The 13,280-nt window shown below is 33.3% G+C and overlaps 2 long non-coding RNA genes across 2 annotated transcripts in view; one reads left to right on the top strand and one right to left on the bottom strand.

The window, feature by feature from the left end:
* Positions 1-1,662: 1,662 nt before the first annotated feature.
* Positions 1,663-9,192, bottom strand: LOC140613545 (uncharacterized). The gene is made up of 3 exons (XR_012014534.1): positions 9,142-9,192; positions 7,651-7,769; positions 1,663-1,843 (listed from the first exon to the last, which is right to left on the bottom strand). It is a non-coding gene; the product is annotated as an uncharacterized lncRNA (long non-coding RNA).
* A 38-nt stretch (positions 9,193-9,230) lies between these two features.
* Positions 9,231-13,280, top strand: part of LOC140613544 (uncharacterized) — a 29,696-nt gene continuing 25,646 nt past the window's right edge. Inside the window, exon 1 of the long non-coding RNA XR_012014533.1 lies at positions 9,231-9,277. This is a non-coding gene — a long non-coding RNA (uncharacterized lncRNA). The remainder of the gene's footprint in view (positions 9,278-13,280) is intronic.

Genomic DNA, 13,280 nt, shown 5'->3' with positions numbered 1-13,280 from the left:
ATAAATGCATTGCTTTCTAGTAACTCACATAAAATAATTTACCTTCCTAGATTTATTTTAATTAATAATGTGAGGTAAATACCTAATTTTGTTTTAAAAATAATTAATACGTTATGCATAATTATTTATTGAATTAATATGCCATCTCTCCGCCGATTTTATATAATAAGGTTTTATATCAGAGGCTTGATCCATTCATTGATGACATATTTATTTCTAGTGTTTTAGTTATCAGGCACAGTGTTAAGTTCAGGATGAGATAGCAAGCAACAGACAGATGTCCTCTCATGCTCTTTATCATATGGAGGGGAAAGATATGTTAGCCAAGTATTACACAAAGGGGTATCATAGGAGAGCATATTAAAAATGGAACTTGACCCAAATAGCTTATGATGGAAGTCTTCTCCAAAGAAGTGATGTTGAAGTGCAGTCTACTGGATAAGTAGGATTAAATTAACTAAGCAGAGGAAAGTTCCAGGCACAGGGAACCACCTGTAGATATGCCCTGGGTTTAGAGGGAGCTGGCCTCACTAAACTGTAGAAAGAAAGCTAGTGTGGCTAGACTGGGAGAGAGAGGGACAAGGTGGTACAGGATAAGGTTAGCAAAAGGATGGGAGTCAGACCATGCAGAAATCTACAGGACAATATAAGAGTCTCGATAATCCTAAAATCATCCAGAAATCATTGAAGTATTAGTTTTGAGTCAAATGATTAGCAATCCACTAAGGAAAGGTGATTCTAATAACAATATGAAGGGCAGATGGAGAAATGGGCTAGACAAAGGAGAAGGTAGGGTGTGAGATGATGATATTTTGGACCAGGATGATAATATTGAAATAAATGTTAGTAGATGGATTTCAGAATGCTTTAGATAATAAGGCATAATAATAGATTGGACATGGGAGGTAAAGGTGTACAAGCATGAGCACTAGGTTTTAGATGTACCTGCATGAGTGAATAATGATGTCACTCACAGAGGAAACATTATTTAGGGATGCAGAATATCCAGACTATGAATTCTGTCATAGTCTATGGATTTTTAGGGGACTTTATATCACTTAAAATAGTAGTTAACAAATTTTGTCTGTAAAAGGTAGAATAGTAAATATTTGGAGTTCTGTAGGCCACATACAGTCCCTATTACATATTCTTCTGTTTATTTTTTTACTTGTTTTTGTTCATTTATAATTTTTTAAAAGATTAAAAAAACATTCTAGGCTCCTGGGAAATAGAAAAATGGGGTCAAACTTTGGGCAACAGTCTTAAGCAATGAATATAGGTATGTGGAGTAAGAAAAGGCCATTGCAACCAGCAACAGGTACGTTCAGCCCTAGGTGCCATCAGTGTTTACACAGTAAACACTGTGAGGCTGCAGATATTGACGAATTTGCCCTATGAGAAATCACAGAATGAAAAGAGATGAGAGTGGGTCCCTAAGAATAATAGTCTAGTAGAGGCAGAGAATCTTACATAGAGCACTCAGAGGACCCCAGAGAAATGGTAAGATGAGAGTCTGGAAGTTGAGAATGGAGAGTGTTTTTAAGGTGAAAAACTCAAGAAACTTACTTGCTTATGAGACTCACTCCATTGAACAATATTTACTACGTACTGGAGAGATAATTAATAATGAGAGGTTTCCAATAAGGTAGAAGGGGTATAAAGACCAGACTTTATTTGGAGGAGGCATACCTCTCCTATAACATTTTATAAGAAGGGAGGAATGCAGATGGAGGTGGGCTGTAGATAGAGTAGCAAGAAGTTCCCATCTGGAGAAGTTCCCATCTGGAGAAGTTTCTATCTGGAGAATCCAGTAGGAGGACAGGAAGGAGTGAGCGTAGTAGGTCTAAAGAGAGACAGAGAAAGCTAATAGTGCTGGGTAGTGCTGAGAGCCTATTGGAGGTTAATGATCATATATTTATGAATGTACTTGTCTTTATTTCTATGAAATTTTCTAGGACAGTGCTTGATTCTCAGATACAGTACAAATATCAAATGAAAACAAATGAGTGAAATGATATATGCATTTATTCTTTGACCCAACAACATCTCAAATGAACTCTAGCAAAAATATTAAATAACATATTTTTGATATCAAAATATTGCAAACAGTTCATTTACCTACATTTGATGCAGTGAAATAAATTTTCTTACATGAAGTATACTCAAATTACCATGAAGTGTTATGTAATTTATTAGGATGGACGTGGGAAGAATTCTGTGTATGTATTTGTGAAAAAACAAAACATGCAAATCAGTGCCTAAAGGACAGAGGTATGCAACCTTGCTGGGTGGTCTCACATTAACTTTCTGGCCAAAACCTCAAACCATTCACTGTCTCGGTCTCTAGGCTCCTCAAACTCAAACATTTCCCATCCTCTTACTTTCAACAGTTGACTTTGCTTTTTATTTCACTTAGATTAAGAAATTCAGAATAAAGCATCTTTATACTCCTTCCACCAAAGCTAATAATGTAACTAACACTCGACCAAATAGGAAGATACTCTGAGCGACCATTGGAGGAAAGTCCCCCAACGTTGGACTAAGTCACTTGTCTCAGGCTTCTCACTGATTTTCCTCTGCTAAGTTCTCCTCCCCACCCATCCTCTTGAATCCTTCATTCATTAAACAAACATTTATATCACATTTACTACGAGCTAGGCAATATTCCAAAATGCTTTACAATTATTAACTCATTTAATTATCAGATTTTTCTTTCTACTAAATTATTTCTATTAGAAAGCACGACCTCATCTCCAATTAGTATTTCTCAAGCACAAATCCTCTCAAGTGCATTTTTCTGCTCAGCTCCGTAGGAAAAGTCTTTGAAAGAGTTGTGTATACTTAGCATGTCCACTGTCTCTGTCTTCATTTTGTCCCTTGCAGCCATGCCAATCAGGATTCCATTCCAACAACTCAAACAAACAACTTTAGAATCTCAATGATCCCTACAATGCCAATTTCAATAGTTGAATTAGCTTTTATTTTGTGGACTCAAGAAAGGCAGCATTTGACAAAACTAATCCCTCCTCTTTTTCAAGTCACTTTCTTATCTTGACTTCCAGAACATCATGCTCCCTTGATTTTTCTTTTATTTCACCTTGCTTCACTTTATTGGACCCCTTTAATTTTCCTTACCTCTATCCAGTGGTCTTTCCATTGACTGCAAGTTATAATCAACTGGGGATTTTTTTTTTAATTCTCAATGCCCAACCCACACTAAAAACCCATTTCTGAAACTGAGACCAAGGCATCTATAGTTTTACAAACTCCTCAGAGGATTCCAGTGTGTAGCCAAAGTTAGGAGTCACTGCTAGGCAAAGGAATATCAAGGATACCACCAATGATTTCCAATGGCACAACCCATTTCCCAACCCTCTCCCCACTGGCTACTCCTCTTTAGCCACACTGGTCTCCCAAATGTGCCGCAAACACATCAAACATTCTTTCATCTCAGGCTCTTTGCATTCACCTTGAACTCCGTCAGCATGACCACACTTCCTTCATTCAGATCCCTACCCAGACTCCACCTTGGCTGATGACTTCTCTGACCATCCTGTGACAACTAGGCACCCCTTCTCCTCATACTCTGCCCCATAGCTAGCTCTCCCTACCCTTTTCCCCTTGCTTTGTTTTCTCCACAGCCTTATCCTCATTGGATATGTTATGGGATATGTGCTAATTGTGTGTTTCCTTCACCAGACTGTAAGTTCTGTGAGGAAGACACTGTGTCTATTGTCTGTTTTGCTCAGTGTTGAATCTTTGATCAGTGGTAGACTCCACCAGAGAGCTATAGGTAATCTAGAACAGTCTACATAATAAATGGTTGAATTTCTCTTTCTTTACTTAAGTTTACTTTTTCTCTCTTATTTATATTATCATAAACTCGGCCTCAAGTTTATTTTCCTTCCTGTTCAATGATGGCATCACGGAATTAATTTTTCTTTGACAGCCTATGTACATACATAAATTTTGTTCCCTAATGGTCTTGTTATTTTAATTTCTGTTATCTCTTTACATTTACCACTATGATCTAAGACCAGTTTTATCAAACTTCTGGTGGAGAAATGCTTCCTGTTCTCTCTTTTCCCCCAACCCCAATCATCTGATTTTTGTTTGTTTTAGTTATACATTAGTAATTTCACAAAATGAAGATTGCAGTATATATATTCTGATCTAGAGCTTATTGAATCCCTCAATACTTTTTCCATAAGTTCAAAACAAATAAAGTGAATTTAAGATCTATGATCATGCAAATATTTTTCATTGTACAAAAAGTAGAGGGATGATAGCCATAATTTTATCTTATTTTTTTTATAGCCATAATTTTAAAAGGTAACCTTTTGTCTTCTAGATGTATATAGGTTGAGATGAATCCCAGGCATTAAGCTAATTGATTTTATTTTATTGTTGCTAAATATACTCATTTGTTCCGGGTCAAATTCAACCATTGCTCTCTCTTATATCTCACATGAATTCATGAGTCTTTTTCCCTACAGCTTATGTGAATAGTAAACCAGCCTTTGTCCCTTCCATCCTTCACTATCCTGGTTACTGGTAAACCATCTTTGTGTTCTTTCTATACTTTGAGGATTTCCTTTTCATTGTGTGTGTGTGTGTGTGTGTGCATTCACAGATGTGTGTGCACACATGCAACCTCATCTGGAGAAAGACAGAGACAGAGAAAATGAAAAGAAATACAAACACATTTTTTAGGAGCAAAAGCCAAATTTGAAACCACATAAATATTTAACTGTGGGACTTAAAAAATAAAAAGGCTATAGCCACACAAATGAAAACTATTTAGTAATTAAATAATGATGTAAGTCTACCTCTTATTTGTATGGTTATGGATCTATAACATATAGTGGTATTAAAACAGCAGTGTATAAAAAACTTGAATATTAAAATCTCATTTTAGAAAGTCTTATGTATATGAACATTTCATGGAAAATAATTAAAATCTATACATTATCATCTCAATTTGCCTTTAAATGGGCTTGTAAGTAGTATTGCTTCCTCCTAACTTCTTTTGTAATATTTTAACTGTTTTCCAATGAACATGAACTAATTTTAAATTAAGAAATAAAAGCATTTTGTTAAGAAGTGCCTGGGTGGATCATCAATAGAGCATGGGACTGTTGATCTTGGGGCTGTGAGTTTGAGCCCCATGATAGGTGTAGAGATTACTCAAATAATAAACTTTTTTAAATAAGCATTTTGTTAAATGTTGGATAGAATTAGCTCTTTAAATTACTGATGTGTATCTAAAATTCCAAATCAATTTCTGATCAAAGCACACTTAATATTCAATAATTGTGTCTTAATTATAAAACACAAATTTAAAACTACCATTGGCCTTACATTTAACCCCCAAGTTCCCCAAAGATTTCTCCTAAAATAAAGCTTAAGAAAAGCATGCCTGAATTCATTTACATTTCTAAATAAATATGAGAGTTCTAGCAAAGCAATATGACAAAAAAAAAGAAGAGGTTCTTAATTGAAAACAGAGGAATTTTTTTTTCATTTTTTTATTCATAATATGATTGCATTGCCAAATACCAAAAGATAATTTTTTTTTAAATAATGGAAGAGATAAGAGTACATGAAGATGATAAGTTATAGAATAATGATACAAAAATCAACTGTTTTCCTTTATATCAGCAAATACTCTTTAAAGACAATAAAATTGATCTGTAGTTTATTCTAAGTTTTGATATTGAAATAGGGTATTTTCCCCACCAGCTTAGTTATCTCAGTAGAATTATTTATAAAATCCACATTTTCCACTAAATAATAACTACTGAATATAAGAAAATGTTTTTGAAATGAAAAAGTTTGAGATTTGGCTAACACAGACAAGTACTGATCTTATAAAGTCAGATATCAGCACAGTACTTCATCACTGTAGTGAAGTTGGCAGGTCTCAGAGCTCCCCAGTAATGATCGTCACATAAACCAAGTCCGTCTACACAGAAAGCCTGCTTCCTCACACAGGTCAATCCCATCCTTTAAATAAATAATTGTTACTTGTTTTCCCGATGCTTCACCAATGCATTTTAATACATATATGCCAAAGGGAAGAGAATACAATTGATATTTGTCAACCTTTAATGATGAGGTTTTTTATGAGACTTGCAGATTTACCAATAATTTACCTTAAAAAAAGAATGAATAATTGTTAAAAGTCTAAAAATTTTGAAGAGAAAAATAGTTCTTTCAAGATTAAAAAATAGTATATTTGCTTTCTTCCTTTTGGTGGTAATTACATAAAACTTGCAAAAATTGTATGACCCATGTCAAATGTTTTTTGAAAGAATATGTTATCAACAAATCTTCTAGACAAGAAATTATTACATAAATAATTCATATAGTTTGAAGTAAAATGAAGAAAGCAAGGAAAGCTGCAATGTGATGTGTCATAATCTGTTTCAAAGTTTTGTAGGCTTCTCAACACGACTTATATATGTTAACTGAGAAAAAATAATACAGAAGAAAAAAACACTATCCTTTAAGAAAAATTACAAAGAAATAAGGTTTAGTATATTCTTCTAGTTTTATATCACTGGCTCTCTACTTCAGAAGTCTAGGAAAAATATTTTTATTGCTATTCCAAATGAAGCTGTATGCAATGCTATCCAAAGTCATCAATACTTAATAATGCTAGGGTGTGTAATGAATTCTGTATAAGTGTTTTAAATATGCCAGTTTGATTTGTCCAATGACACAAGAATGCTGCAATTTACCAAAGACATCGTAATAAAGTTGAGGACTGGTTATTCCATTGGTACAATATGCATCACAGAGCTAAAGTAAACTAAGGCAGACCAATCTGTTTGTCGCCATGACTAATGAGTCACTTTTTTGTTTGAAATCTATATACTTTATTTCCATTAAATAATCAGACAATACTTTCATATATAATATGTTGTTTGGTTTCTGCTGCTTTACGTTTTCAGCAAATCCCTGAAACACCGTAAATATGTAATGGACAGTCCAATACAAATGTTAGTAATTCTAAATGTCAAGGATCTGAATAATGATCTTCTTGTCATAAAAAAATAAAAATCATGTCAGCAAGATTTGTCATCATGTGACCCTGAAAATCAATACCTGGCAATGCTTCCAAAGCATCACAAAATCCCTTATGTATCTATTTTCAAATAAATGTGACAGGGAAATGGTTTATGGACTTCAGATAATATATAGACTATTTGCATTGAGTTTTAACTCTACTTAACTAACTTTCAAAAAAATGTTTTCTTATGAGTTCCATTTCATAGCATCTTCCTAATTTTAAAGTAATACTGTGGAAAATTAGAGAATATAAATAAATTAATATTTTATAATTATGCTCTATTTTAATCTGCATATAAATTTAGATATTAATTTGATTACATTGTACAGAAAAATTTACAGTCTGGTTTTCAAACCTAATCTAATAGTGTATACATTAGTGCAAAGTTTTTAAAAAGTGTCTATACATATTCTGGAGGGGATAGCATTTTTATGTACAAAAGTTGATTGTATGAATCTCAGAATGTACGTAAAATAGAGGGAAATGTTGAAAAACTAGCACTCATGGGCTCAAAAATATCCTCAGCTAAAACTATGCTGTATATTTCAGATTCTTTAATTTTCTTAAAGATTTACCTATTATTTATTATTTTAGAGAGAGAGGGAGGGGTAGAGGGAGAGAATCTTCAAGCAGACTCCTTTCTCAGCATGGATCTGGATCTGGGGCTCCATCCCACAACCCATGAGGTCATGACCTGAACCAAAAGCAAAAGTTAGACACTTAACCTACTGAGCCACCCATGTACCCCTCTTTCTCTTTATATTTATCTAGATGTGAGTATGTGTGCATGAATGTGTGAGTACACTTTATACTAACGATTTATTGTAAAAAGTTGAAGCTTCCACATGTAAACTTGTGTTCACAATCCAGGTCATTGAGATAAATTCTTAAAGATAAAGATAAAATAAAAACTATTGCTAGTCCCAGAAGTAAACAAGTACTATTATTATAAAACAACTACCATTGAAATGCTATACATATTGCCTGTAATTCCAGTTGTTCAATTATCTGCATGTACCAAGATATACTAAACCCCAAATACCTACAGGAGTACATTAAGATGCATTCTTAGAATTTTTTGTACATATTACAATGTAACCATGGAAAAATGAACAAATAAATCTTTAAGGCCATAAGCAGTGAATGAAAATCCGCAGTCCTCATACCTCTGTCAATATTGTATATTTTCTCATGTATGTTTGCTATCTTAATAGTCCATAAATAGAATGTAATTGTTTTTGAAGTTGCTTTTCTTTAGTTACAAGGGAATTTGACTATTTATTTGAAAAAAAAATTAGCATCCAATGTGTTTCTTTAGTGGATGACTTGCTAATGTCTCTTTCTGTGATTTGTTGGTGTGTCTGTCTTGTCCTCAGTGATTTGTGAGAACATTTTCATTAAGGATGTCATCTTTGTTATACCTGCTGCATTCTTCCAAGTTTGTCACATGACTTAATGTCATGCTAATGGCAGTTTCTGACACACGATATATATAGTTTCATTTTTGTTATTCTTAGGGAGTTTTTTTTTCAGCTTCAAATTCATAAAAGTATTTATTGGCATCTTACTTTACTATGGATGGTTTACTGTTATTTGCTTTTAACTCATTTTCTATATTTTGAAACATGGAGTGTCTTAACTATTTTTGCTTATTTTTTTCTAAGCAGCCTTTTAATATAGAACTACTATATGAATCATCCATTTTTCTCTGTGTGTAAGTGCTATCTTTATGGTACAATAAAAATAATATCCATTTTACAATTCTGTGTACTTAAGGGTACTTTCAGACATAAGAAGATATTCACTGATAGAGTAGTCTCCCTTATCTATGAGAGATACATTCCAAAACCCCAATGGATGCCTGAAACCATGGATAGTACTAAACCCTATATACTATTTTATCCTATACATACGTATTTATGATAAAATTTAATATATAAATTAGGCACAGTCAGAAACTAATAATGATGGCTAATAATAAAATAGAACAGTTACAATAATATACTGTAATAAAAGTTAGGTGACTATGTGATCTCTATCAAAATATCTTATTGTACTATACTTACCCTCTTATGATAAAATGTCTATGTAATGAGGTAAAGAGAGGTGACTGATTTAGGCATTGTGACATAGCCTTACAGTAATACTGACCTAACAAAACATCAGAAGGATCACCTGCTTCTGGACCACTGTTGACCAGAGGTAACTGAAACTGTGGAAAGTAAAACCCTGGGTTAAGAGGCGTGGGGATTACTGTATTTCCTTCAGCTCATTGGTGATAGGGGGCACCTGGGTGGCTCAGTCAGCTAAGCATCTGACTAATGGTTTAGTTCCAGTCATGATCTCAGGGTCATGAGATGGAGCCCCATGTTGGGCTCTATGCTCAGTGGGGAGTCTGCTTGAGGATTTCTCTCTCTCTCCCTCTGCCCTTCCCCAGGCCCCACTCACTGTCTGTCTGTCTGTCTCTTTCTCCCAAATAAATAAATAAGCCTGAAAAAAAAACCCACAAGTGGATAAATAAACAAATTTGGCATCTTGACATACATGATGAGATAAGGCTGCTCACTGGTCTCAGACCACCTTAAATTACTAATAATTAAAAGGTACTTTCTAAATGATCTTGCACAGTGTGACTTTATCAATTAGGATATGTCTTGTCCAATATCTATCCATATATCCTGACATAACATACGAGATTTCTTTAACTCAGAATTTTATCAAAACAAGTGGAGAATGACTCAACATCTTGTGATGAATACTCCAGACAATTTGTTATAAAGATTCATGGGACAAACTGTAAAGGATTCAAAGTGGACTGAAATGTGTGTCTTTAGTTCCTTCTCATTAAAGAACTAATGATATTTCTTCAATACAGTGGCTAGAATCTTACTCCATCTGAATTTATTTCTTTTCTTGTTCCTCAGTTGAAGCTGGGAGAGAAGTTATTTCTGTCAGGACTCTTATTTAGAGTGTCAGGCAATTGTTTTCCTTCATGACCAAGCAACTATTTAGACAATTATGCATTGCTCTGTATATAAAAGTAGAGTGCAAGAGACTGCCTAGTTTGGGGCAGCAGTGGTTCACCTGTGTGATCAGCTACCCATGGGGTGGCAATCAGGGGCAGTAGGAGGATGGGTGGCCCTTCCTTTTTACAGAAGCAGCTACCTCTTGTTTGTTGTATTTAGGAAAAACCGGTAGCTTCGAACTGACATAGTTTGTATGTATGAGCCATCATGAGATGATATCCATCAGTCAACAACTTGCCTGACATTGTATATGCTACAATGCTAGTTTTTATTTTTTCTACCAAATACACCAGTTCTATTATTTAAATTCGAATAGTTGGCTTATGAAAATATAGCTTCTGCCAGAACCCAGAACTGCCCTAAACCATATCAAATGAACAATGAATCCTCAGGGGTCAGTATTGCTCTGTGTTCACTGACAGCTCACATTATTAAAGAAAATGTTTTTTTGTGCCTTTCTGTCAAATCAAAATGTTTCTCTAATATGTCAAGCAATTGCTTGTTTCGAATATCTGTCGGATTTGCCATTGCTGCTAGATTAAGGTCAAAGTTGACAATTGAACAAGACATTGATAATACTTCCCAATAAGCAGAGGGTATGATCCTGACAGCATATTTTATGTTGGAACCTTAGTTCTTATTTGATTCTATTTAACCACTTAAATATTGTACCAAGTAGGAATATATCTGCTAAAAGTATAAAAAAGCAAGTTTGACATTTAACAGAGATTAAGTTCTTCAAACACAGTCTACGTACCATGTTTGTAATCTTGAGTGTCATTATGAATTCAAGCCAAGTGTCTAGAAATATTTAATCCATGTGCATCTAACAGAGAGGCAATAGTTCCCAAAGTATGTTTGTTGTAAGCACACATCTGTTGGTTGCACATGACTTGCTAATCCTATTTTAGGACTGATTATGTAAAAATACTTGCACCATATGTCATTATCCTGGAATATTTGTATAGGCAAGATCATTAAATTTTTCAGATGTCCTTTCTAAAAAAAAATAAGATACAATTGTTTGTAGAATTAAGAGCAATGTCGTTTTTTTAATATGCATAAGTTTTGATGAAGATAACATTTGTGGATTATATACTGATACATATACTCATTCAAATGAAACTTGTTCAAAGTCACCTCTAAGACACTACAATTGATTTTCTTGCAAATGTCATATGATAAGATTTAATAGCAAAAGGGAAATGTTTCACAAATTAAAGGATGAAATTCATTTTCAAGTACTTCAATATGTCTGTTGATTAAATTACTTTCAATAAGGTGACTTTATTTTGAAGGTCAAAAGATTTCCAGCACTGTAAGGAAGGGACTTTCCCAACCTCCCAAAAAAGGTAATTATAAAATGTCTCCATTTTTACTAGAAAAACTTAAAATCATTTGGGACCATAATATACTTTATTTTTTATTTTTATAGTATTTTCTCATATACTTATAAACAAGTTTCCAAAAACTTGAAAAGAGCTATTTTTCTTGACCTTATTTTTTAAGAAATAAAGATAAATGATATAACTAAAACTCCACCTCTATATTTGTTGAATACATTCATTTTATTTGTATCTGAGATAAAGTATGTACTCTAAGTACAATCACAGTTCAAGATAAGTCCACAAAGGAACTCATCTACAATAGCTTCCCCCCTAAAACTTCCCAAAGGCTGCTTAGTTCACAATCATCCATAGTAGATAACAGTCTTATATTATGTTCTTTCACTTTGATCGAATACCAGGAGAATCTCTGAATTGCAAAGGACTGAGTAAGTAGAATTCTGTCAAAAGGAATATTCTGTTAGGTTGTGTATATTTGAAGTAACTCCAGTCAGAGCTGAGAGAGTTAAATTTTCTTATATTCTAAGAAATACCAACAGATAGTTTTAAGTTTTTGTTTTGCACTGTTCAAGTCTTGCACGCCTTCCCACATTTTATGGAAATTCAGAAGAAAAATGCAATTGGATGATTTCACACTGCTTAATATATTCATTGTGGTCATTAATAAGCAAGAATATCTTTAGATGTAATTAGTGGGCACTTCTACACTAGGTTTTGCTTTAATTTAAAATACTTTAAAAGTTTAGTTTCTCTGATTTTACTCTATATTATAAACTTTTAGGAGAAAAAATTACTATTACCAGTGCATCATTAAAGCATCTCACATATTAAAACTATTTACAGATATTCATAGGTCATAACAACCAGAAATATTTGTACAGAGAAAAGCTCTTTTTTTGAGAGAAATGATATTAACAAATTAATTTATTATTTAAAAAGTGATTTTAAAATAAAGAATAAAAATTATTGAAAAGTTTATTATGATTAATAGCAAAGTCTTTCACTGTAATGATATTCATTACATTGGAAGAAATCAGTTTCTGAAAACTAATGATGGTCAATATGTCTAGATAGATAGATAGATAGATAGATAGATAGATAGATAGATACCAAAGGAGACTAGAAGAAAACAAATTTTGAACGTTTTTTTTTTGGTCTCTTAACACAATGTAAAATTCACATAGCATAAAATTTATCATTTTAAAATTATAATTCAGTGGCATTTAGTGCATTTACAGTATTGTACAGCCATGACTTCTCTCAAGTTTCAAATGATCACCCCTTCTTATCTCCTCCCACTGCCTGTCAACCTATAATATATTTTTTGTCTCTGGAGTTGCCTAGCCTGGATATTTCATATAAATAAAATCATGTAATATGACACCTTTTGTGTAAAGCTTCTTTCACTTAGCTTAATGTTTTTAAGGATTATCCAAGTTGCAGCACGTGTCAGTACTTCATTCCTTTTTGTGACTGAATACTTTTTCATTGTATTGTACACCACAATTTGTTTATCCATCCATCTATTGATGGATATCTAGAAGAACTGTTTGGCTGGTGAATAATGGATAATGCTGCTCTAAACATTTGTGTATGTGTATACTTACTTGTGTCTGTATGGTCAGAAGTTTTCATTGCTCATTGGTATACACCTAGGAATGGAGCTGCTGAGTTATATAGTAATTCTACATTTAGCTTTTTGAAGAATTGTCCATATGTCTTCCACAGTGGCTGAGCTATTTTGAATTCTCAACAGCAATATAAGAGTTCCTATTTCTCCATGTTCTTGTCAATATAGCTATTTTACACTGTTTTTATTATAGTCATTCAAGT

The sequence above is a fragment of the Canis lupus genome, chromosome 21 (genome assembly GCF_048164855.1).
Source record: "Canis lupus baileyi chromosome 21, mCanLup2.hap1, whole genome shotgun sequence".
NCBI classification, from domain to species: domain Eukaryota; kingdom Metazoa; phylum Chordata; class Mammalia; order Carnivora; family Canidae; genus Canis; species Canis lupus.
This window is presented reverse-complemented; position numbering and strand designations above follow the sequence as displayed.